Here is a 26,700-nt window from a genome sequence, read left to right on the forward strand (position 1 = left end):
AAGTAGACAAGTAGATCATATACAATTCGAATATATAATTATTTTCTTGAACGTCTAGTGATATGCTAATGAATATTTTTAAATATGCTAAGCATATATTTACATTAAATTACGACTGATTCCCATAACTATTTAAGCAAAACTCTTCCCACTTGACAATCAGCTAAAACGCCGATAATTAAATTGATCAATTTACCCATATGCTATGGATATTTTTTGTACACAATCAATATAATACAAAAGTGTTAATACATTTTTCGTATAATGAGGCCTATCATTGCACACAGAATGCAAATATCTGTTACATACAATTATTGTTTTCGTTCGTACGATTGTACGCGATACATCTGTGGAAAAAATCAAATTAACGTGGAAACTCGCGCTAAAAATAATAATAATTGATAAAACTAATTATATGCCCTGCGTAAATAAATATTATACACATAAAGCATGCAATGCATTAAACTTATTTATCGTATATCAGTGTTTTGCATACACGCGGGTTATTCGCCCACTCTGTAATGGAAAATAATAAGCTGGAATTCGGAATTGTTCAGAACTCTTTTGAAGAAAATATAGAGTTTGATTTGAAATTATATAATATATACTGAATAATAAATGCTTTGCTGTAATTGTGTCATTTATTAATTAGAAATATTTTTGTAATTGAGTTTGTGGTTAATATTGTCCATACGCTCTAAGAACGCCCTAAGAAAATAATGTTGTAATATTTAGTGTTGTAATAATTAAATTTGAAAAAAAATCTTTGGGGGTCCGGCGCAACGTTGATTGTAAAAGTAAATAATTACATTGAACCCAAACACTAATTACTAGAAAGGGCTTTAATTTTAAATATTAGCCTATTTAGACCTTTAAATATTGACCTTAAAATTATTGATTGAAAAATTATTAATTTAATCATACAGTACGAATATTTGGCGTTTATTGAATCTATATTTAGTTGGCTTTTGAATAACAATCAATAATTTTTTTGTCATTAAAATATGTTTTTTTTTAATTTTCTAAAATGTGCTTTCGGTACGATTAAGGTACCTAATTGCCTAAGTCGTACAACCTAGTCGTTTAAGTTGTACCTACTATTAAAATACTATTTAGAATTCAGTCTGATCAATTTTCTCTAGATATTGGTAGTCTAATTTCTCGGTCGAATATAATTATTAAAATAACACCTAAAATAAAATCAATATGAAAAAGTAACAAAAGTACTTAGTCAAAATATAAAATTATTTAGTCCTTGAGTGCTAAGAATGGTTGATAAAGTAACTGTTTCTGAAAATAAAACCTGAAGATTTGTTAAACCTACCTGATAATTTCTAATTTGAGCAAAAACATGGAAAAAATGTATATAACTATTATTTCTTTGCATTTAACAAAAAAAACATTCCTAAAATAGTCAAAATAAAAATCTTTCATTAACTTGTACCAGTAAGGAAACTTGGCCAGGTACGACTTAAATGGCCAAGTCTTCAAAGTTTGAAATAAAAAATTCTGGCATACCCTTAATTTTCAGCATTTGAATATACCTTGCCTAAAAAAGTAATATAATTACTTTAATATCTTATTAAAGAATTTCAGGATCATATTATTGCTGCAGAAAGCTTACGATATTAATCCGATATATTTCGATTATTAATCCAAAATATTAGTAAAAACTTCAAATCATTTCACTTCATATTATTCTTTATTAATATATTGAAGAAATATAAAAATAATTTTGAATATAAAATTGCTCTACTTTGAAAAAAATATGTAAAAAAAAATTAAAATTAATTCTGAAAAAAAAACTGTTCTTCTGATATAGTTGGAAGGTGTAAATTTTTCAAAATTATAAACTACCATGAAGATACATACTCTACCTCATAAACTATGTTATCATATAATTCTTATTTCATTTTTATAGATATTATAAAACTTCAAATTTTCATTACCTTTTAATACTTAATAGCAAAATAATTAAAAGTTTATATTCAAGAATATATAATATAATGTCGTAGATAAATTGAACAGGTCATCGAATGAATGGTTCCAACTTATAACTATCTTCAAGATTAATTTTAATTTCAACATAGAATTTTTATTTTACAAAATAGAATTTTTATACATATGCATTTCCAAATTTTTCATCTATCCATTCCCACACTTTTCTATATTGAAAATGATATGTGATGTTATTAAAACCGCAGTCACAAATGAAAAAAATCATAAACATAAAAAGCATTTCGGTATTGGTACACGTTTCATAATGCGGCAAAAATAAATAAAATTTCAGACAGTGTTTATAATCTACCTCGTTAATTGATTAGGTTTGATTTATATTCCGTTCATTAAATATATTTATGAATACACGCACTCACACCAGGACGATCTCTGGTAAGTATCCTTTTTGCGCGGCATTATAATTTACTGTGCGAGCAAATAAATAAATATAAATATATGTGTTTCATTTTTTGCGTGTTTGTATTATGTGTTTTTTATTTGTAATTGCATTTTTTTCAGTTAATTTATTTCGTTTCCGCGTTTCACATATAATATTTTAGCCAATCCCCGTTGGGCCCAATCGCCGGGGGACGGTTTCGTTTATATATTTAATACTTTTTTTTGCTGTTTTCAGTTTGCTACGCACACTCCGTGAGTTTTTTAAAACATATAGGTTTCAGATTGCGGTTTTGTTCCTTTTTAGAATATCATATTTGATATAAAAAGTTATAGCTATGAATAAACTTGAGAGCAAAAAATATTTACTCTTAGTATATGATTTCTTCAACTCATCTACTGGCCTCTCCAATCTCATTTACAGCTATATTAATTATAACTAGAATAGGTACTTTTGTTTTAAAAAAATTAAGGAAACCTTTTAGGAATTAACTGAAATATAAAATTATTTAAGCAATTTATATTAAGAACAAATCTTTTATACAAAGGATTATCATGCCTGTTATTGATTGATATCGAACGTGAATCTGCAAACTGCAACGTTTCAAAATTTAGATGTACCTCATAAAAATTCAAGACACGTCATTATGATTTAATATATTTAAATTACAAAAACTACCTAACAACTAGTGGGGTGCATGGCATCGTGCCTTAAGGCAAATTGCTGGAACTTCCCGTACCGTAATTAAAAATCTTGGTACGGAACGCAAAAAAATTAACACCAAATGTGTACACATTATTAAAATTTCTATAAAATATCTGGTAATGTGATGTCTAATAAACATTTTTGACCACCAAATGACATTTTTTTAACTTATTTTTATTGAGACTCGATGGTAGCTGGACCTGTCTTCCCAAAAATTTAATCAAATCTTCATCCTGTCAATATAAGTAAAATGTTTTTTGTATTATTAAAATCGGACGCTTTACCGTTTTTGGCAATTTTTGCCCCGTACCTTCGGAACAGCAAGACCTGCCTTTGCTAAAACTAATCAGCACGTCTCCTTATCAATACGAATCGAATGTTTTTTGAATTATTCAAATCACTTAATCCGCACATACACACACACACATACATCCATTTTTTCTAAGGTATGTCAAAATATTCAGAAATCTTTGAAAGGTAAAGATACATAAAAATTTTCATTTTGGATTTTTTTGCGATTACTACAACTTACCCTACGGGAAGTTAAATGCATTTCAAAAAATAATAATATATTAAAATTAAAGTATTATAAAATGTAAATCTATACCGATTAAGTAATAAAAATTTAATAAATTTTTTTTAACGAAATTTATTTATTTTGCTTAAATCTACAATAAGCATTTTCATAGTTTTACTGTAAAAATATTTTACAGCCAAATTACAGCACAAAATGTATATTACAGTTGCGAATTCTTATTTTTAGTATATGCTGAAAATATGTATTTCAGATGATAGCTTAGTAAAAACAATGGTCAAAACTCACCGTTTTATGATAAAAACTTAATTTTATGTGTGGATATGCTAGTTTCTTTAAAATACCAAAACAAATAGCATTGTTATTTTTAAATTGTCTTTCATTAGTCTTTATATATAATTGATAACGTAAAGTTATTCAGGGCGAGCAAATATTATTATTTTTTATTATTAAAAAAAAATGTGATTTTTATAATATATTATCATATCATCGGGAAAATGAGCTTTTTAAGTAATTTTCGTTTAGCGCGGTTTTTTCATAAAAGAGTGATTTTTAGAGTTATTAGATTTTTTATGGAATCTATCTTCTGTCTAAAGCAGTGGAATTTTAACGAATAGTGTTCATATATATAAATCAAAACTTTATTAGTGCATTTTTACAAAGTTATGCACCATTAGTATAATTAGTATTTAAGTTAACCAAATTATTAACTAAATTGTTTATATAACCAATAACGACAATATTACATAACAATGTTAAATAACAACCCAACTAAAATAACAAAATCAACAACTTTATCTAAGAAAACGGTTTTCTTTACAATGCTCCAAAATGTGTATAATGTTGATTACGAAATTTCAAACACAAATTCTGAGGTGCGAATATTGTAAGTAAACCAGATAATATTATTGGAGGGTGATGCAAAGGTGTGTATGTAAGTAGAGACGTAACTACATGCGAAGCAATGGGGCTGCTCCATGTATTGGTTTATGTAACGGCGTCGCGACGCTCTTTCATGTTTTCGCGGATTACTCAAGGTCAAAGGGCGTCTGCCCCCCCTTTCACACAACCATATACTTCACACGTATATAAATATATATTATGAAGCTAAAATTAAGGATATAGAGAATATAGTAATTTTGTTTAGAAAGTTATAAAAAATAACGCTTAAAAAATTGAATTAAATATAAATAAAGAAATAGAAAATTTAGAGCTCTATTTTTGGATAAGATAGCTATGTTATTTAAGCATAAGTTGGTAGTCACAACCTGTCAAAAAGCTATGTCTTTGCTGTTCTATCAGACGTTTTGCACAATATCAACTTCAAAAACCTAACCCCCAAATACCAGGAATGTTAAAATATAACATCAGTTCAACTTTTTCGACAATTTGTGGTACTGCTATTTCTAAGCTCACTCTAATATAAAAACTACTTACACTTTATCATGTTATCTTAAACCTGATTTATTAGTTTCTAAAGATTTTGTTTTGTTTTCATATGCGTTTTATTAAGCCAATGAAATTAGCATTTAAAAAGTTTATATGCGTTTTATTAAGCCGATGAAAATATAATTTTAAAAGTTTTGTCAAAGATTAAATAATTTTTTTTTCATAAAAATATATGCAGAAATCATGCATTGTTTTTCATAGAACATACAAACAATTCGTTCAATATATATCATTACGTAATCTAATAATAATAGTTTATTATAGATGATAATAGTTTATTATAGATTTAATTTAATATAATATTTTTGTAATTTCCCAATTTTCGTATAAAGCTTTCGTTAGAATTTTCATTGTTAATCATTTTTATAAGAATTTCCATTGTTAATAAATACAATTAGCAGAGTATATTTCATAATTCAGCTGATAAATAATATTCAAGATGCCAAGTCAAAACGGAGTGGCAGTATTCACCTTAATTGTTCTGAAAGTTTAAAAAAATATCTTACGTTGTTTGGAAGTTGAGCTTGTAAGTGCTTTGGTAAAATTGCCATTTTTAAACCATTTAACATTTATTAGTTTTGTTTATTTAAACTTAAGAACCGTAACCGAGAATAACATTTTCAGGACCACATTGAACAAATTTCACAATTCCCTCTAGTTTTCGAAAATTAAGACTTTTTGTTAAACTATGAATTTAAAAAATTTCATATCGGCCGTTGAGAGGCCCTCCTTTGAAATATAAAATTAGAAAGGCGTGTTTGCAAGTTTTATCATAAGTTGGCGTACTTATTGTCAATCAGAATTATAAAATGGTAAAATAATTAACTTTATTATGAAACAAAAAATGAATGAAAAATAAAAACCTAAAAATGACCATTGTCCCAATGTTTGCGCGATCTTCAATGTGCGAGAAAAACATTTAAACTGAATGCGAGTGAAATGCGATAGCCGTCATCGTGTCATTTTTTGAGTTTTTCTTTACTCAAAAATTTTCAATAGTAAATTAATTATCAAGTATTTTATAATTTAACATTACTGATTAAATGTGCCAAAATTTGATAAAACTTGCCAACACAATTTTTAGTAGCTTTTTTTCAAAGAAAGGCCTTTCAAAGTCCACCGATTTTTTTCTTTTTAAATTTATAGCTCCAAAATATGTTCCCAACTGGTTGATTCATGTCGACACGAATACACCTACCATAAATGAAATAATAACAAAAACAGCACATAAGTATAGAATCAAGCTAATCAGTCACCTAAATTCATTAGCAAACTCCTTGATAACAGAGAACTATCCAAGAAGATTAAATAAAAACGCCACTGGATTTAAGCCATTAACTCTACTGATAAAAAATGGAAATAACTTAATCATTATTTATAAGGAATTATTTTATAAGTAAATAGTTAAAATTAAATAATTATCAATAAAATATTGTGAATTTTATATCGAATGGGAAAATAACTATTGAGTTGTTTTTCCAACATGCCCCTTCAGTGTACAATGTCCCTTTACTGCCGTCTATTGTAAATTCCACAAATTAATTAAATGTCCTTAACTGCACAGTTGTAAATAAAATAGATAATAAAAAAATGATAACCTAAAAATTACATGATTTTTGCTAGTACATTTAACTCTGAATCTGTTCTAAAACTTGCGCAAGCTTCAATGAAAGAGAAAAATGTTTAAACTTAATATGAGTAAAATGCGTTATTGTATTATTTTTGAGGTTCATCTTTGCTCAAAAAATTACAATAATAAAATTATCAAGTATTTTACCTGATTAGGTGCACCAACTTTTGATGAATTTTGCCAACACACTGCCAAATTTTTTAAAAGGAGTAAAAGGACTCTGTTCGAACGTTTTTTCGTTTTATTATATTGGCCATGAAGGTGACAACCTTCAGGGCATTAAGCTTTACACGGAATGGTTGCTATCCTCGGTAGAAGAGGTAGCGTAGTGTTTTAATTGAACTAGTTGTTCACTTCAAAAAGTAAAGTTCGCTTAAAAACATGTAAATAACCAATAAAAATAAATATATCTTCTTTCATTATAACTTAGTAACAAATAAGTGATTGCAATTAGAACTGCAACAAATACATAATATACAAACAAATCAGTATTTAATACAGTCCACAGCTACAAGGGTGAAATGATAACCCAACAACCTGAATTATCGAAGGAGAGTTTTAATAAATTCTGTGACTACGTAACATAAAGTACAGACTCTAAAAGTCTATCGATTTTTTAACTTTTAAATTTATAGTTCAACAAAAAGTCTTAAATCTTGAAAACTTAGCGCAGTTGTAAAACTCATACGTTTAAAATTATACTAACTAAAACTCCAATAATGCAAAATGTTGTAAGTTATATAACGTTTAGCCGCCAAGCTCAAAAATTATCTAAACTCGTAGCCAATTCGTACAACACGCCCCGCGAGTGCGGAGGACAAGCCCGGCTCACACTTCACTTTATTAGTTTTGTCGTTGTTTTTTTCTCTCCCGTCCTGTATTATTTATTCGCCGGTCGAAATCGCATTAAATTTCGGTTCATTAAGCGACGCAAACGACATTAATCAGACTTACTATTTTAATTAAAAAATGCAAATTATTGTCTACACTGGCCGAACACAGAGGAACACGCACACACGTCCAGATTCGCATATTGTTGTGTGCTGCTGCCACCATTTGTTGTTGTGTTCATATACTTACATTTCTAATTATAGAGAAAATAAAAAGCATGCACATGCCCACGTAGAGAGTAATGCAGTTTTTGGATTCTGGGTCGGTGAAATAAAAAGGTTTCGACAAAATTGTTTGTGTGATGTCGTTTATATTCTTAAAAGAAACGTTGACTATTTTTAAAAATCATTCAACAAAAAATGATTCGACCAATCGTATTTATAACGATGCAAATTAGAAACGATCAATGATTAATATCGTAAGAGTAATTAAATCTAGATTAAGAGTTGTTTCATATAAAGCTCGTAGTAAGGGTCGATGAAAAAAACCGGTATAGAGCGTAATTGATTCCTGCAAGATGGTAATAGAATTTTTTGATAAATCCGAAACAATTAATATTAGAAACAACTAATTCATAAACATGAATGTGGATTTGCATATAAAAGTAATTGTCGAAAAGATTTACTTTTATTTTTACATATGCGTGTGAAAGAATTTCATAGAAATCATGAATTTAACCCTCTAGGCGTAACTTTCAGATAACATTTAAATTTGTTTGATATTATGCCTAATGATTAGGGCCTTTTTCGTAGGATGACGAATAAATCTTAATTCTATAATCGTTGACAAGGAAACCAATCTCAATATTTATGACCTTTGCTGGGTTTTTCAACCTGAAATAACATAATAATGAATAGAAGTGCAAACATTACAGTCTGCTGTGACTTGAAAGTTGATTTTGTTTTTTATTTGCATATACAGGTTATAATACTGAGTTTTTGTTTCATTTTTTTTATAAATTTGGCCCATTAAAGGATAAGGTGTAAAAAATATCATTCTTGATAAATTGATAATTGTTGATCCCCCTTGATACTTCTCAATAGTTTTATTGGTAAAAATTTCCTCAAAACATTATTTTAATCTTTTAAAACAATCTACTTTTAATCTCTTAGAGCATTAAGTTAATCCTATCTTATTTGATAGCCTTTTTAAAAAATAGTGAGTTGAAAAAAGTAGCAAAAGTTTGAAATCAGTTATTGCAAATTAAATAAATAGGGATGTATGTAATCTTTTAAAGTTTTTTAAAAACTTTGAAAAAAGTTAAGATATTTGATAAATTAGAAATTTTTTAAATAAATTGACTTTTTTGAGAAATTTGCATTTTTTATACTTTTATACTTTATAAAAACTTTGAACTCTTTTCGAAGCAATCGTGCTACGTAGCTGTTGTAGAGAAGGAATATGGAACCGCGTCTAACGGATAAACATTGGTATGGATAAAATGTAACGAAAATTCATAATTATTAAAATCTCTATAAAGTGACTGATAATTCGACAGAGAGCTTAGACTTTTTACGCAGTAGCCAATCAAATTCTTTCATTTTGATCATTATTTGTTGCTTTTTTGTTGAAAAAAAGTTGCTGCTATATAAATCGATGATTAAACCAATGTGGACCTACGGAATTGAGCTCTGGGGATGTGCTTGCAAATCAAATATAGCTATAATGCAGAGAACTCAGTCAAAAATTTTACGTACAATTCTTAATTCTCCGTGGTACGTGACAAATAAAACCATTCACAGCGACCTCAACATGAACACGGTGCAATTAACGTTCAAAGAATTCAAGGAAAAATACAAACGCAAACTGGACTCACATTCGAACCTATCAATAGTTGACAATACTCAACGAAACTCATTGAAACGACAATGGCCTTTAGACTTAGTCTTGGATTAAGTCTAATATAATATTATCATATTAATTGTAAAACTGAGAAGATCTCATTGGAGTTCTTCTTAGGCATCGCTCTTAAATATTGTCAAATTAGCTCATAGGAATCTTTATTAAGTATTTCTGATTGCGAAATAAAACAGAGTTAAAAAAATGGTATTTTTTCCTTTTTTATTGATACTACATAACCACTGGACCTGCCTTTACAAAAATTTAAACAGTTCTTCGTTCTAAGGTATGCCAAAATGTTCAGAAATCTTCGAAGCGTAAATATATATAAAAACGTTCATTTTCGATTTTTTTTTGCGATTCGTATAACTTGCCCTACGGTCAGTTAATAAAGTGTGGTTTCATCATCAGCTGCCAATCAAAAAAAGACTATCGTTCAACCATAACTTTCGCATCACAATCATCCTAATTTAGTGCAATAATCTCGTTTTCATAAAGACGCGCGAACACGGTCAAATATTAATCCAAATGCAATTCTCGAAAACATACATTAGCGGTATAATAATTATATATCCTGGTCCGATGTCGGTGGTGTGTCGGATGGTGTTCCGTTGTGGCCTACACGCACAAGGGCACATACACGTACCACACATATTTCGAATTAATAATATCATGCATATTCACCCAAAATGATATTTAATGTAGTGCATTAATGACCAAATTAAACGTTAAACGGTGTATTGAAAATGATAGTACGCCGATATAGTGTGATGCGATATTGCGCGATCTCCTATTTATTGAATGGGCCCCGCATTGTGCGAGAGTAAATCATTTCATTAAGGAATTATTTAGGAAGTTTTATGGACTCAGGTCGAAATTGATAGGTTTAAAGTCGGTTAGTGGATAGTATTATGAGGCTATTATGCGTTGTAGATTGTCAAACTAAATAATATTTATCAATATAGGCTTAATACATTTCACTATATGAGGTAAATTATTTTTGTTTTAATTGTTGGTGACAAGTCTTTGATGTCGAAGCACCACATTTTTTATGCTAATTTTTGTTTGCTCTTTTCTTCATTTCATATATATGATGTCATGCCTTTCTGAAAAAAACTTTTGCAATTTGATTTTCTTCTTACAATCTGAAGTAAAGGCTTTTTCTCGCCCACTGATTGATCTTCCCAATGTTTCTCGAAACTCTAGTGGTAAACCATCTAGTAAAATATTATTTGGACAAAAATGTGAACTTATGCTTTTCCATATTTATGTGCTTTTCATTTTCCTATATTTTGATAATATCGATTTCTCGCAAAGCAGCCTTTTATTCTCCTGCATTGACATCGTTTAGAAAGCACTCTTTTGCAAATATGGGTCCGATCAAGTTCCTTTTTTTTTTCATTAAAAATGCAGTCAACTTTTTCTTCACCCAGTCAGTGCAGTAATCTAGTACCATCTTGTCTTACTTTTTGTCAGTTCTAGTTGAATATTATTTGAACCAAGATGTAAACTTATGCTTTTCCATGTTTAATTGCCTTCATTTTCCTGTATTTTAGACTTTCCTCGTAAGGAATTCTTATATTCTTCAACAACTCCTTATAGAAAACTATTTTTTCCAATAAAATTAGATTCAGTTTCTTGTTCTTGCAATTTACAGTATATTTTCCTCCTCCACGTAGTGCAGCAAATCCTTGATCTAATATCATGTTTTCCTATTTAATCTTCTCAATTTTTCTCGAAACTTTAGTGGTAGATTTTGACAATTCCAGTTAAACCGAATATTACTTGATTAAGAAGAAAACTCGAGCTTTTGCATGTTTATGTGTTTTTAATTTTTCTTTGCTTTGATTTTTGTCGCAAGGCTTCCTTCTATTCTCTCTTTTTTTAACTTGAGTCCAAATCAGTTTCTTTTTTTTTTTACTAACTACAGTGAAGGTTTTACTTAATAATATAATCTTCAATTTTTTTTGAAACTCTGGATGTTATTTTTTGTCAGTTCGAACTAAACATTATTTGGACAAGATGTATTCTAATTCTACTTCTGACAAAGATCTTACGTGGCCAATACTGGTTCATATTTAAATTATAATTTATGTAAAATATAAAATTTTGAAATTTTGTATTTTACATTAATTATAATTTAAATATGAACCAATATCAGGCAAGTAATATTTACCCATAAGATCTAAATACTATTACCGGTATCAACTAAATAATGTTCATCGATATGGAGCTCAGTATTATTTATGGATATGCACTGAATATTATTTACTACCATGAGCCTTATATTATATACCTATATGATTAAAATATTTACTAAAACGAGTAAATATTATTGAACAATATGGGTAATATGAAGGAGGGTGGTAGAGATATGCTCGAGTAATTTAATTCAATTATTTTTAAAATTTAATAAACTCATTTTAAGTTATTAATTTAGTTGATCATTATGTAATTTTTTGTTGAATTAATAAAATGATATTACACAAAAATTAGAATGAAAATTTGAATGCAATTTTAAATAAAAGGAATAGAATCAGTATGAGCTATTCAAATTCAAAACAACTTAAAGAATCAAAATAACTTATCTTCTTTGTTGGGACTGATTTAATTAATATTTAGTTAACATTGCCTGAACATTGTTCAAAACGTTAATAGATTTTTTTTTCATAATAGCTCTTTTCATTAATCAAATTCTTTTAAATCAAAATGTTGTTTTCATTATAATATAATCCATCTAAATAAACCATTTCACTAAAACAATATAAACATTAAATTCACCTAACCAACATGAATAATAAAGTACGTACATTCTTCAATTTTTTTCTTATCAATTTCGCATAAAAAACGATATTATCAAGTTCACCATAATCAAAGCAAGTACGTCCATGATAATTAAAATAAATATGTTCAGTTTGCATACAAAAGCATATTTATAATATTGCTCACATTCGCATATATGATAATTATGGTTTGGTTTACATTAGCAAACATTTACGATATTGTCGCGTGATACCTGCATGTGTTAATAAAATACCGCGCTAATTATAATTAATTATTTAATTGAATTATAAATTGGAGCATTTAATTAGGTATTTTGCTTCAATTACACAGAAATGCTCATCATGTGCTGTTGCATATGGTTTAAATGAGAGCATATCATTTGAATAAATGTTATTAGTAAAGCTCTCTAATGAAGGTGCGGACAAAAACTGTCATTTTAATTTCCATGATGAATGAATAATTAATTCATGGCGATAATTTGCGATTTAAATAAAATTATGTACTGATTAAAAAATCTGCTTGTAATGCAATTAATATTGATAGAGATATCATTAATGGTTTTAACATAAATTTCAGAATATTCAAAAATTTAAATTTTGTATACTAATATCAAAACTATTTATAAATCCACTTAGTTTATGAACTTATTTGGAAGTTCAATTTAAACTTTAATTAAATAGTGTTGTTATATATATAAGAAATAAATTTGTAGAATAGAAGTATTGAAAATATAATTTTTTCGTTGAGACAAACTAACCTTAAATTTACGTAAATAAAGTAAATTTTTTAACTTTCACTTTGACTTAATAAAGTAAACTTAACTCCTGAAGGGTAAGTTTGTTATCATCAAAACAATCCGATTTGCTAATTGTATTTTGTGTTTGCTCGACGTTTCAAGTGACGTTTCAAGTGTCATTTGGGACCTAATTTGAAACAAGTATATGTGTATGTGTGTGTATTTGAGCCGATTTTTGACCGTCCGTTGACTTTTTTTTCATAAACGGCTGGATCAATTTTAAAAATTTATAAGCCATTCGATGTCTCTCGATAAATAATAGCGTTTGTCAGTTTTGCAATGCCGTTTTTTTTGTTGATATCAGATAAGTGAAAAAAAAATCGTCCACGTCCTGAATCTATTTTAAAAATTCAAAAAGCGTTCGAAAGATATTGGTTGGAAATCGTGCTGATTAGTTTTTAGTGAAGATCGGTTGAGCCGTTTTCGTGTAATTAACTGTTAATTTTTTGTTCGAAGATTAGATAAAACTTATTTTAACCTATTTTAACAATAGTATTATGGGACATAGTAAAATATTACAACCCTACGACAAGTAGTTTTATTTAAAATTGCAAAGTTTGAAAAAATGACCACGTTTTTGTTTCATGTTTAATACACAAATTACACCTCTCATCGATGTTTTCTAAAAAAACTGATGAATCGATTTAAAAAATTCAAGAACTATTCGAAAGTTATTTCGGAACCGTTCTAACTAGTTTTTGAAAATGGTCGGCCGAGACGTTTCTTAGAAAATAACTGTAAAAAAATTTTTGATAAAACTTTTTATTTATTAACCATGTTAATATCATGGTTTTAAAGAACATACTAAAATAATACGGCTCTAGGACAAGCCCGTTTAATCTTAGCTTATCTTAATTCATCTAGGTTTCGAAAAATATGATGCCAAAAGCCGCTTTTGTGATAAGTCAAAATTTGAACTTCACAAAGTTAAAAGTCATTGAAATAAATTTGAAATATTCAGAAAGCATTCGATTTTTATTGATATGGAGACGAGCTGTTTAGTTTTTGGCAAAAGTTGGTTCTGCCATTTCGGAGACACGGAGCAAAAAGTGCAGAAAATGGAAATTCGGTTTTTGGGAGAACGGGGCATCCAATTTGAATGATTCAAGAAACATTCCACTTGTATTGACGTAATAAAAAAATGTTTTAGTTTTGGCAGAAGCAGGTTCAGCGGTTTCGGAGCTCCAGAAAAAAAGGATGAAGAAAATGCCATTTGACGGCCGAAAATCAGATATTTTGTAATTTGAATCGATCGATGTGAATAGGTATCAAAAGCTTTAAAGAAATTTAAATATTCAAATTTCTTAAATGTTTTCAAGACATCTGAAAACATAAACAAATTGAATTCTAAAAAAAATCTGATTTTAATTTTCTGAACTTTTAAAAAACATACCGCTAGTATTGACGTGATAAAAAATTGTTTTAGTTTTAACTAAGGCAGGTCCAGCGGTTTCGGAGATCCAGAAAAAAAGTATAAAGAAAGTGCCATTTGAGGGCCAAAAATCAAATATTTTGTAATTGGAATCATACGATATGAATATGCAGAGCCGGTCCTGGGGTCCTCAGCGCCCGCATGTTATTATTTTTCTAGCTTAAAAAATCTTAAAAAATCTATCCTTTTATTATCAAACGTAGCATTGGTACTTTATGTTGAATTATTTTAATTTAATTTTTCATTATTTAAAATATCTAAAATTGCATCGTAAACTTCTCCTAATTGATATCGTAAGGGACGAATAGTATGTATTCATCTTTACTTTCTCATTTATTGTTTTAAAGTGAAATTTTTAACGTATTTTAAAAATATTGTCCATAGATTAGTGAAAGATGCAAGGAAAGTTTATATTTTTTGAATGATATTGAAAAACTATATCATAAATTTCATATCCAAATTTCGTTTTGGCGCCCCCTAAGGCGTGTCCCCATTTTTTTGCATGCATTGCATTCAAAACTGTAGGACCGGCCCTGTGAATATGTATCAAAAACTTTCAAGAATATTCAATATTCAAATTTTTTAAATGTTTTCAAAATTTTCACAATTGTTAGAAAAAAATTAAAATTCTAAAACTGAACTTTTAAAATTTTAAATTACGGTACGGCAAGTTAGATCAATTTGCCTTAAAGCACGATGCCACGCACCACTAGTTTATAAAAATCATATTAACCTAAAAAAAAATTAAAGATAGAAAAACGAAAATTCAATTCGAAATCACGAATCCCCAAAATAATTTAAAACAACATCGAGATTCGTCGAAAAAACAAACCGTCGAAGATTTGTCCCGTCCCGTCCGCGATTGCGTTATCAGTTCCCTCCTGAGAGAGGAGGAGATGGTCAGTAGTCTCCGACTCTCCTCACCAACTCGCCACTATCCAGTACTATCCACTATCCACTATCCGCTATCCATCTATCCGTCTATCGCGCATACATACCATTATAGGAAAGTAGAGTCGAGAGTGGGAATAGAGCTCGCGAAATAGACACAAGCCCGGCCCACTGCGCCTCAATAGAGCGATAGAGCGATAGAGCGATAGAGCGATAGTGTGCAAACCACGCCTATGCCGTTATCAATGTATTAGATTAGACTTTGGCGTGTACATGTGTATATGGAAACCTCCTGCGGATACGGGCGGCTCTACACGGAAAGTGTGATTTTTTCATAGATCGAAAAATATATTGAGAAAAGCTGATAGGGTTTAAAGTTTTGGTACGATTGAAATTATATGCTAATTTTAATCTTAATGTAAAGTAAAAAACTTTATCTTACCACCGGATAACAAATAATTCCATGACTTGCCTAATTTCTTTATACCATTTTATTAAATTGACCGAAAAATGGTCATAAATTTACCGAAGCTCTAAGTTGCACTTAAAAGCTCATAATTTACAGACAACGTAAGATAATATATAATTTTTTTCAGGACTGTTAAGGTAAATACTACCACTATGTTTCAGCTTGTCAAAATCCGGGAGACCCTTTTTATATAAATCATGATAAAATTAGATTAAAATTAAATATTTTTATATAGCAATCAAAAACTACGAGTCCTATAAGCTGTTGTGCTAATTTGACTTAATTCTAGTCGGTTCTATAGATGGCAATCTAAACAGTTGTCTAATCTCTGTTTGATGAATTATTATTACAATTGCTGTAATAGGACGAATATTTATTATTGCTGTGTCAGATCTATTTTCACTAGGGAACATACTGCAATCTACATTTCCAAGTTAAAATTGTTGCAACTACTGCTTGACAACAAGCTGCTCGAAGCGGGATCGAACCTTTTGCCTCTGATTCAGGTCCAGTCGTTCTAGCCATGTATCTACGAGAGTGCCGTATTTCATATCTTACGTTTATTATTTTCTGTGCACATGGAATTTTGCGTTTTTTCAATTTTCCTGACAAATAGTTTGAAATACGAAGTTACTTTATATAAAAGAAAACTAAGGATTTTGAGACCTTTCTAACTATGTATGATACTTTATATGACTTCTTTATAAAAATATGATATAGTGTGAATATAGTTGTTCAAACCTAACCGCACTTTTCATTTCAAACATTTTTCACAGATTCTATTCTATAAAATAAACGATAGAAGATACGTAAAAAGTTTGTTCCAACAAAAATTGCAGAATAAAATTACGAATAAAACAATATATGATTCGCTATGTGTGTTCATATAATTTTCTCGAGATTTATTAATTCTCCTTGAATTTCAGTACTGCAACTCGCTGTGAAGCCAAATCGGTCAAAATACGAAATAGCAATATATGGAAGAAAATCTAAGTATTTTGAGACCTTTCTAACGATGTAAAATACTTTACGGATTCTTGTAAAAATATCGAATAGTGTGAACCTAGTCGAACCTATGCGCATTTCAACATTTGAATATTCACACAGCTTCTATACTACAAGATGAAAGATAAAAGATACGTAAAAACTTTGTTCCAACAAAAATTCCAGAACAAAATTACGAATATAAGTGTATTCATAAGATTTTCTCGAGATTTACCAATTTTCCTTGAAGTTCAGTACTGCAACTCACTTTTAAGCGAAACCGTTCAAAATACGAAATATTTTGAAACGAATCTGGCGATGTATAATACATAAAATGTTTTTTTTTTACAAATTTTTGAAGTGGTTTGGAAACTTTCTTAGGACAAAAAATGCAGAATAAAATATCTTTTCTTGAGATTTGCCAGTTTTCCAGTAAATAGATGTGTAAATATCTTAAGAATATTAATATATGAAGTAGTCAGAAATTATAATATGAAACAGTTATGATATGATTGAATGAAAGAGGAAAAATTTCATGCTCGCAAGACAAGAAATATTTGTCATAATACCGTTTTCTGCATTGCCTATGTTGTAATTCAATAAGATTAAACAAATTACTATTAAAAACAATATCACTCTTCCGAGAGACTATATTAATTCCAGCAATGCGACCACGAACCGTAGCTTTCAGCCAACACCTACACTAGTGCTAAATAAATTATACTCGTACTTAGCATAATGATTCATGCAATTAACAAGTAATTATAAAATTCTTATTAACAACAATGTTAATTACATGCAAATTAAAACTAAATTATTAGATTATTAATAATCGCAGAAAATTTTAATGAGATTATTATATAAGATTATTAAACACTGTGTCCTCAAAAGGAGAACTGATAAATGAATGACTAGTTAAATAAAAAAATCATATTTTTCATGTTTTTATAAAAAAATAATGTGATTGAATTACGCTATTTATATTTTTATAAAAAAATATTTAATATAATATAGTAATTAAATTAGGTTTTTTATCTAGCAAAAATCATGTCATTTCTAGGTTTTTATTTTTTTAATCAAAATTTTATAATAATTAAATTATTACAGTACAATTTTTTTTTTAAATTCCGATCAAATACGCCAACTTATGATGAAACTTGCTAACACATTTTAGCACACTTTTCTCAAAAGAGGGCCGCTCAAAGTAGGTCGATTTTGAATATTTTAAATATTTTTCATAGTTCAACAAAATGTTTTAATCCTTGAATTTTTGGGTCAATTGAGTTATTTTTTACAGTGGTCATAAAAATGTTATTCATAGTTGCGGGTTCCATATTTTGAATATACAAAATTAATAAAAGTTGACCACAATAACCGAAAAATAGATAACATTTCACCAAAGCTCTAGGTTGCACTTAAAAGCTCCTAATTTCCAAACAAGGTAAAATAATTTTTAATTTTTTTTAGGGCTGTTTAGGGTCAATACTGTCACTCCATTTCGGCTTGACGTGAATGATAATAGATAATCTCATTAACAGAAGTAAAAGTATTGGTGCAAAGCATCGTGAATTAAGGCAAATTGCTTGAACTGCCTGTACCGCAAACTAAATTTTAAAAAAAATTTTTACAAAACTTGAAAAAAAATAGATTTTTGTGAAATTGTGATTTTTTTATAAAATATTGACTTTTTTTAAAAAATTAGATTTTATGGATTTATAATGTGTTTTGTATTTTAATTTATTTTGAAAATGTTGAACATTTTTAAGCAATTGCGCTGCATAGCTGGAGTCAAAAAAATGTTTGATTTATTTAAATCAGACGCTCGTTATTTCAAATACTAAAATACCATTTTTGGCACTTTTTGCCCCGTATCTCCAAAACTATTCAGCTCCTCATCAGGAGGAATCGAATGTTTTTGGAATTATTCAGATCGGTTGATCCGTGTTCGCAAAATCGTCGACGGAAATTTGTATCCGCACACACAACTACAAGCACACACATACACACACATTCAACTATTATATCAACTTTTATATTCAACATTATGGATGAGAATTATTGTTAAATTTGTATGAATAACCACAGCAAAATAAAACATCTTTTACTTTTCTGTTTACTTGTGTAACATTACAATATATTTATATCTTTGAGTTATCTAATGAGATGAGAAGCATTTTTTGGTCTTAACCACATTAAAAATTAGCAGTCTGGGCTACTGTGAATTAATGAGTTATAGGCTCGAATGAGATTTGTATAGTAACTTTTACAATAAATAAAATAAATTTAAATTCAAGTAAATGCACAATCACGTAGTTGATCTCTATTTTAATACATTGCCTAAATTATTTTATTATAAAAATTATTGTTGTATAAAAAATAATAATACCTATTAATAAAAAGTGCTAAGTATAGAATATTTCATTCTGAGATACTAGAATTACTAGAATACTCCTTCCAAAACCAAATGCAACTAGTAAACGTCCTTTACATTCTTATCTTTTCTTCAGAACCCTCTTGACAATCGAGACCACGTGTTACTACATGTTTTACGAAAATCCCCACGTGCTACGAGAAATAACAGAGGCGGCAAAAAAGAACATAGTAAAAAGCACGACATCGTAAAAGCTCAGACTCGCAGACACACGACGCCAACACAGGCGCGCACCAGTTCACAGATAGGCAACACAAGGAGCTTTCGAGCTTTCGGGCTTCCGAGCTTTCTGTGTACATAAGACGTAGACTTTCACATGCACAGAATAGAAATATCGGTGTGTATATATCTCATATATGCATTCACAGAGTGTATGTTGTTGGGTATATAAAGATGTGCTTCGATGTGTACGTGGAAAATGAAGCTTTATGTGTGTGCTATTTCGTGTTTTATGAATCGTAGGAAAACCGTTTTCACGCTAAAAGATTTTCTTCATTCATGGGAAAACTCGACGGAAATATTTTACTAGCTTTGGGGAGTAGAATGACGTGTCTAAAGGTATTGTTGTAATATATGTATATCCGATTTGTTTTTAGTTTTGTCAATAAAATTTTATTTTAAAAATTAAAATCGTATAAAATTAATATTTATGATAATATAAAAATGATTTAGTAGAAGTCTCACTTGGAAATCTAAATAGTTCGTGCATATATCTATATAATAATTTGTTTTTTTCTTAATTCGTGTATCTGAGAAGTTTTTACTTCGACAGAAAGTATTTTACTTTGGGCATGTAATTAGTATTTACTTGTAAATAAAAAGTAACTGTAAATAGCAATTTTTACTTTAGGCGTGTAATTAGAATTTACTTGTAAACGTAAAATAACTGCAAATATCATTTTCTGTCAATTCACATAGCAGAATCACATAATAATATCAACTTTGTAAGAAAGAGTCTTTTGAAAAAGTTTTCCAAAAAAGTACATAATTTTAACAGATAAATAGGTTCTTGATTTTAATTCCAATTCCATATTGGCAATATTGGAATTGGAATTAGAATTATATATAAAATTTTAAATAATAATATTGGCAAATTTAATTTATTATATAAAAACAACTATTTTATTTTGTTAGATCAATTAAAAATTAACGCATAAATTAACGTATTTTTAATAAATAAACTTCTTCATTCTACAGCTACTTCTCGTTTTTTTTCAATAGTTTTTACTTCAAAGTGCAAAAATTTCTAGTAATTTGTTATTTTTTTAAATTATTTTATTTAATGATTAGTAAATAGTTTTTGCATTCTATTTCACATTTTTAATAATGAAGTAATTAGAATAATTAATTACTTCTATTTTGCTATTTTGCCATCAACTATTAATTTTAAATTTCAATTTTTAATAGCACGAACAAAAAAAAATTTGGTTTTAAATTATATAAGTATCGTTTGAGAAAAATAAGTAAAAAAATTGAAGTAGACGTTAATAGTTTTAATTAAATTATTGTTTTGTTAATAAAATTTTGAATGACAAAAATATTTGCAAAATTTTGCCAATAAGAAACAAGTAGATTAAACACAATTATTGACCAATGGTATTTTACTAGTGAAGTGCACAAAATTCTTTTAATTTGCTATGGTGTTCATATATTTATATTTATATTTTATTTATTGACTATTAAATTTTAATTTTGATTCTTAATCGCCAAAATAAAATAGAAAATTTTAGAAATAGATTTTTCATAAGATAAGTATCGTTCAAGAATGAAAAATATTAAAGATATTACGAATAATTTTGATAAAATTATGAATCAATTTACCTTGTGCAATATTTTTATTTATTTTAGATATTATAAATTACTAATTTTAATTTTAAAAATGTACAATCATTGCGACGGTAAATATACTAATAAAGTCTATGAAGTTATTACTGTTTAATATTTATATTAACTTATTTCATAATTTATTTTTATGATCTTTTATGTATTATTTATTTTTATATATTAAAATAACACCTAGGTAATAAATTTATGTTAATGATTATTTCATTAATGACCATACAGTTTTAGTCAGTGGTTTTTACGTCGCAAATAATTATGACTAATCGGTAAATCACAAAACCTCTAACAACTGGTACCTATTCTCAAATACCTACATGTCTTTTTTAATTATTTAAATAAATTTCATTATGAAGTGTTAATTGAGTCAGTTAGAAATACTTAGAATGATTTCTCTCTGATTATTTCCTAGAATGTAATTTGCCACAGTTTATGTGTTTAATATAATACAAAGTCATATTTTATGATGATTACATTTTTACTATGAAAGCAATGCTAATTCTTAATTATGCATATATTGGGGTAATAAAAATCTATAGATGTACGTTTTATCATGCGCTGATAGTCATCATCAGTGGCGGCGGCGATGGAAAAAAGCGGTAAAATTCAAAAATAATCAATATCAAAAAATTATTAGTAATAAAATAAATAATAACACAAATTGAAGAGCCTAAATTTTTGTTAAACAACTTTAACCTGCTTTTTTCATACAGTTTTGCTTGCTGTCCATTTCAGGATAGGTGTAAAAACGATTATAATGAAAAAGAAAAGAACTTATTTTGAAATTATTTATAAATTAACTAAAAATGAATAATAAAATTAGTATATAATAAACAAATTGAATAATTAGATGAGTATTGATTAACAAATTAATTAATTAAATTGATTATATTATATAAAAGATATAACAAATTGACATGAATCTTATATTTTTCTAAGACTTGTAAAATAAATAAGTAAATAAATGTAAATAAATATAAAATCAATAATAAATTTAAAATGTACTACTATATTTAAATATATTAAGATGATACGTTTTGGACTGAGCAGTTAACTGAAGAAAAGTTAACTAAAAGATAAATTAGTGGCTGCGAGAAATAGAAAAATCAAAGCATCTACTTCAAATGAAAAATATAATATAGCAGTAAAAAAAAACAAAAATTTAGGATTGCGTAACTAAATTTACTAATTAGAACAAATATCAAGGTAATAAGAAATACATTGTCAGTAAAATCATCATAATCTCACAGATATTTTAGCTTATTTGACTGCAATTTAAGTTGAAATAGAGTAAGGTCGTCATTTATGGGCTAAGATCGTTAACGCCTTAAATTCATTTTATTACAAGATCATAATAATATAGGGTCAAAATGTTCTAAATTGCCATCTGCCTAAAATACTCATATTAGTTTTAATATTAGAATATAATTAAGGTTAGTGTTTCAGAGTAGATACTAAATATGAGCAACGTTTTGATATCAATATTTGAATGTAGAATTTAAAGAAAAACTAATAACTAATAAGATAAGTCGGTTAGATTACAAACAGTTTAAGTTAACCTTTTCTCATTAAATCGAATGATTATTATTATTTAATATGTAATTTAATTAGCAAAATTTAGAAATTATTAGAACATTTTATATTAATGCATATGGTAAGGTGAAGGTGTAAAATAGTGAAGGGCTGTACATCAAAACTTCTCGTTTATTTTGTGGAGACTTATAACAGATTAATAATACAATTCTTAGTAATTTTATGGTTTACATATTTTTTTGCCAAGTCCATAAGAAATTAAAATTATTCCAAATAGGCAAATCAATATCAATAAGTTAATATCTTTAAGTAATTTTATGTCGATTTATCATAAAGCATCAGTATATAAATACTTTAGAGCAGAATAGTATTCATTTTATCATCTCTTATTCATAGCTAATCTTATTATCTTATTTATAGCTTTAAAAATATTTTCGCGATGATCAAGTACCAGTTACAATTAAATTATGCCAAGATAAATAAATTAATACACAAATATTACACAGTAATATTTCTGTCTAATTGCCACACACATATACGAGTATACAACAGTAAATAAGATGGTTTAAGATAAAATTTCATATTTTATTACTAATATTATTTAAAATTTTTTTTAGTTACACATATGTGGGGCTAATCATAGATTTTGATTTAACTAAATTGTCACCCTATTTAACAAGATATCAAAACAATTCTCCAAACAGTTATACATGCAAAAATTTCATGCAGAAAAAAATGGACATGATTGGGCATCTTGAATATACATTACATTTAATAAAAAAAATCTCTTTATAATACTAGCCTAATTTTAATAAATTTTAAAACACTTATATCACAAGTATGAACCGAATACAAGTAAAAAATTAATACGTTAATAATTTAAAAAAAAAATTCAAGCAATTTTATGTTTGTTTCATTTTATATACACGTTTAGGTTTTTGTAATAAAAAATTATATTAGATATATAAAATGTGTCCAATCAGTTTAAATATATAAAATGTTTCAAAGCAAGCAAAATTATACATTTAAAATCAATCACACTAAAATGTCAAAAATGGGGTAGATCTGATTTGTTTGGATATTACCTATTTCTGAAGAGTGTATTTAAAAACAATGAAATACATATGATATTATAATATGAGAAATAATTTAAATTAATAAGTTTAAAATTGAGGGTAAGAATTACATCAACTAAACTAAAGTAATAATTTTAATACACCCATGTTGCAATTACTAGATATTTTAAATGCATTGTGAAAAAGATTACTCTTAAGATTTTATGATTTGAGAAAAAATTATAGATATATGAACATATTTATAGATAAACGTATCATTTAAAAAATGCCAAAATGAAGAAATTTAGATAAATATTAACTCATTAAAATGTAAATTTTACTATGACAAATGTTATTAGCGATTATAAAAAAAATAATGTAGACCCAAATTTTAAATATATTGCAATCTATTTTTCAATAGACCTATTCACAATAAATATGCCAAATAAAAAAATTTGAATATTTTCAGTACAAAAAATTTAATAATTATACAGCCCTGAACTGCATTTGAACAAAATTGAGATTACAATTTAATTTTAATTTTATTTTTACAATTACCATTAATTTTTAATTCAATCAAATAAAATATATAGCAATTATAAAAATTAGCATTCATAAAAATGTAAAAATAATTAATTAATCATTTGTATTACTGAGGTCATAAAAATAATAATTTAATTGTTTGAGCTGGGAAAACTAGAAAATATTAAATTCAGACAAATGTGATATAACATTTGTAATATAAAAAATAATTACGAATCAAAATAAATATATAATTATGTTTAATTATACTATAAACATTTTTTATTATTAACGTGAAATACCAGGTGGGTCATAAAATTATGAAAATAGTGATGATTTGAATAAGCGTCAATTGAACTCAAATGAGCATAAAGTGTTTCTTGAAATTTGTCAACAATTCTTGGAATTTTACTATTACATGATTATGTGTGTTAATTAATGATAAAACTCAATTAGTTTCGAACAATATGAAAATTAAATTTGTTGACATTTCAACAAACATTTTAATAAGAATGACTTATTAAAGTATAAGAACTTAATTTTCTATTAAACATGCTTCTACAATTTTAGAGTATTTTATTACCTGAAGCGTTCAAAAATTCTCTGAATAAAGTAGCCGTCGTGACCAGTTTGCGATCAGCCAAGAATTTTCCCCAAGCCCAGGGAAATTTGTAAAGTCTCAAATTTTCATCAAAACTTGTAACAGTCTAATAAATAAAACTTGTATCACAAAACAAAAACAAAACCAAAAAGTCTTCGTTGAAAATCATAAACCACGCACTGAGTTTACACACTTGGGACTTTTTATTTAGGAAAATAGTTTATACGCACAACAACTAATCTTTTTCTCATTTTGCACAACAATGAGTAACTAAACAATATTTAAAAATTTTATGTACTTTAAATGTATATTTTTGCAAGAAATAACAAAAACGTGCTGTCACACGATTTGAAATTTTTGGTAACAAGTCTGCTTTGGTCGAACGCCGGATAGCGACTGTGCTACAGTATTATGATTCAGTTCGTATTTTCTTACTAACACATACAAAGTTTTCCAAATGATGATGTGTGCGTGAGTTTCAATACATTTAATTGTGAGGATGTGTGCGTATCAATGTGCGCAAATGTGTGCGTATAATTATATTAATTCACGTAGTGGGGAGGCCGAAGGAGAATGTGTGCGTGGAGTGAATAGATTGCGTGGATGTGTGAGTTAGAGCTTTCGGTGTGTTAGTAGTGTCCAGCTCTTATGTACCACATTGAGAAGAATCTCTTTATATGCGAGCTTGGGGATATATATATATATATATATATATATATATATATATATATAATGCATAAATTGATATCTTGCTATTCTGCTCTCTCATTAAATTATTGAGTTGGTCTCACACTTGTACATATACTTTATGAACAATTATTGTATCTCGTATATATATATATATATATATATATATATATATATATATATATATATATATATATATACCGGTGAGTTGTCTTGCATGAAAGGGTGATTTAGTACAAGGGTGCCGTAAAGTTCTATCTAAAACTCATTATCAATGCGTAGCTAATAATATTCATATACAGTTGTCATAAGCAATATATTTGAATTTTGAAGAAAATTTGTGAGAAAATATTTTCAAAATTTTAACTCTTTAATATTTATTAGAGCGGGTCGATTATAAGGTCACTTAGGCACATGATTTTCGGATTTCATGAACCAAAATAAGATACTTTGCTGAAGAAACCTTACCTCTAAAATGAATTCTTATGTCCCATATACATTGACCCAAAAACAAGGTTTAAATTTCTAAAAACTTCTTATTGGGGGTTCCAGGTGGTGTACCACAGACATGGGTAAATCGGCCTTCCATAGTTAGTGGGGGTCGGTCATACATTTGGACGCGATTGGGACACTCAAAGGATCAAAACGGAATTTTTCAAATTTTAAGCCTAATTTTTGGGTCAATGCACGGGACAAAGAATTCATTTTAGAAGTATAGTTTCTTCAGCAAAATATCTTATTTAGATTCCTAGTATTCGAATATCATATGAGCCTAAGCGACCATTTTTGACTCATACAAATCGATCTGCTTTAATGTTTATACAATATAATTTTTAATAAATTTCAACTCGTACTATACTTAAATCTTAAATATGAAATGCATATGTAATATTAATGAATTTAAATAGAAAGATACGAGTGGAGCCAATGTATTTATTCATTTTTAATAAATTTAGTATATCACTACTTTCTCTAATTTACTTTTAATAAGTTAAAAAATGAAGTGTAATACATAATCAACTTTGTGTGGGGCGGGTAAATCTACCCGTTTCTCGAACGCCACGATATGAAGAACAAAAATTTCATTTTATATGCGGTGGCAAAGCTAATTTTATATTCATAAATTGAAGTAACAATAAAATTTTCAAATTATAAATTAGTGTCTCTTTTACCATACTGATGATTTTATTGTTTTCTCACAGAAATAATGACATTTTTATGAAGACCATTAG

General features: G+C 27.7%; 1 protein-coding gene across 1 annotated transcript in view; it reads right to left on the reverse strand.

Annotated features, from left to right (window-relative positions):
- The window catches only part of LOC113386157 (POU domain, class 6, transcription factor 2-like), a gene marked incomplete in the record, with an annotated part of 426,540 nt that extends 401,685 nt beyond the window's left edge, over positions 1–24,855 (reverse strand). The window contains 1 exon segment of the mRNA XM_026623956.1: positions 24,764–24,855.
- Positions 24,856–26,700: the final 1,845 nt, after the last annotated feature.

The sequence above is a fragment of the Ctenocephalides felis genome, unplaced genomic scaffold (genome assembly GCF_003426905.1).
Source record: "Ctenocephalides felis isolate EL2017-DRISC unplaced genomic scaffold, ASM342690v1 CF-g0.4_SCAFFOLD_03571, whole genome shotgun sequence".
Lineage (NCBI taxonomy): Eukaryota > Metazoa > Arthropoda > Insecta > Siphonaptera > Pulicidae > Ctenocephalides > Ctenocephalides felis.